Below are 2,337 nucleotides of genomic sequence, written 5' to 3'. Positions count from 1 at the left end.
ACTATGCGGAGGATAATTAGATATCCTGCTTGCACTCATAATGTGTGACAACACTGTCATTAGTTTGCCATGTTCACAAGGAAAAAAACAAACTCTTCAATGTACACTCATGTTAACATGGCTCTAGTGTTACATTTAGTAACGTTACCTAGTCATCCAAGTGTGACATAATGTTTAATAACAGAGTCATTTTTTTTCTTTTCTTGGGCCACTTACTACAAAATGAATTTTTGTACTTTTAAATGAAAAGGTCTCATACTATGAAGAAAGGGGCAAATTTTGGTTGTATGGTGCTATAAAATAGGTTCATTTTAATTGCAATTTTGGAAAGTATTAAAGATAGTGCCCAGGAAGAAATTTGATTTAATGCTCTGAAAAGAACTGAGCAACATACAATTTTCAAAGTTCAAGAGACCAGGTGCACAGGGAGGACTCCTGATCTAAGAGCCAGGGTGTGATCCTTACTCTAATGTTGAGAAGTAGTGATGTTAGGAAGTAATTTAGACAGAGGGGCACTGGCCTCCAATAGAAGAAAGTTGTTTTTTTTTTTCTGGGATCACACATTGAAAATCTGTCAAATGAACTTGTATTTATGGGTCCAGTAGAGTAGAGCATCCTCTACTTGGTTGACAACAACCAAGATAATAACTACGGTGAAAGCAATCTCTGACCACAACTATAGTATTATTATTACTGATCCGACTATTACTACCACTATAAGAAAAAAATCAGTAGAGTTTTGATTATCCTTTAACACCAAATAAAACAAGCAGCTATAAGTAACCCAATTTTATTCTTTTGAAGATTTAAGATTGTTTCATCCTTCATTATTACAGTTCAGTCACTTTTTTGTCTGTTTCTTTAGAATCATAAAGAGAAGAGACATTGGAAAAAATAACTACAGGGTGTCCCCCCAAAAATGTATACACATTTTGAATGAGCATAAAGTCAGTGTTTTTTAACATAGAGTTCATTTTAAAAATTTAAAAGAATATACAGAAATTAATAATTTTTTCAATGTCTATTTTCAAACTGATGACCGTTCTAGTCTAGGCACTGCTGATAATGTGAAACAATGGAATTGCAAACATCAAGATTCATTTTGTTCAGTATTTGTGTGCCCTCAATTTGTCAACTGTTGCCAGTTTTGTACCCTACACTTTATCTGTTTTGTATCCCCTTATAAAAAGTCTAGTGGCACTTTAAGATACATTTTCTTTGTTCAAAGCTTAGTCTGGCTTCACCAACATTTCAAATCAGTAAAACCTGAAAAGGAGTGGAAACCAAGTAAGTTATCAGCTGTTAAAGTGTGTACACATTTTTTGGGATGCCCTATATGTCCAATTTCCAACATGAATGCTGAGTTTTACTTTTTAAAATAAAAAGACATCTTTTTTGTTTCTTTTTTTCCTCCACCATCTGTCTTTTAGTGGAGGTTAAACATGATATATTTTGCAATTAAAAGAGATTTCCTCCTCCGTTGCTGCGAGGAGCCCAGAGCTACTGGTGAATGACAACACCGCTAAAGCTTTGAGGCCCAACAAGATAAATCCTGGTACACCACTGGCTGACAAGCTGAAGTGAGGAGATAAAGGTGACAATAAACAGACACTAGGAATATGTGTATTGCTTTGGGGAAGGTTGTTCCATTCAATATATACACAATGCTTTTCCCCCCTAAATCACCCTTTGAAACATGGGTTCAAACAGGCCTTCCAAAAATGATGGTAGTAGTTTAAAAACACATATTGTAATTTGGTTTCCTCCTTCCTCTGTTCTGTTTGCTATAAGAGGGGAGTAAAGCGACTTGCTTGCCAATCCTATAGGGTATCTGTCTTAGTCAGTTCTGGCTCCCATAACAAATTACCATAGACTGGCTAGCTTCAACAGCAGACATTTATTTTCTCACAGTTCTGGAGGTTAGAAGTCTAAGATTAAGGTGCCACTGTGGTCAGTTTCTGGTGAGAGCTCTCTCCCTGGCTTGCAGATGGCTGCCTTCTTGCTATGTCCTCACATGGTAAGGAGAGAGCAAGAGAGAGCAATCTCTCTGGTGTCTCTTTATCATAAGGATTCACCCTAATGACTTTGTCCAAGCCTAATTATCTCCCAAGAGTTCCTTCTCCAAATACTATCATATAGGGGTTAGAGCTTTGACATATAAATTTGGAGGAGACATAATTCATTCACTGAATATGAAGTTGGCCTGATGGTTAGTCTCTTTGTAAGTGACAGGGAGACATTATGTACAAGGCTTTCTATCTTTTATATTCCATTTTATGTTGTACATCATTTGGGCTGATATTTTATTTGTCCTGATGACTCACTGGATTATATAAT

The sequence above is a fragment of the Myotis brandtii genome, unplaced genomic scaffold (assembly GCF_000412655.1).
Source record: "Myotis brandtii unplaced genomic scaffold, ASM41265v1 scaffold1006, whole genome shotgun sequence".
Lineage (NCBI taxonomy): Eukaryota > Metazoa > Chordata > Mammalia > Chiroptera > Vespertilionidae > Myotis > Myotis brandtii.
Note: the sequence above shows the minus strand (reverse complement) of the source record.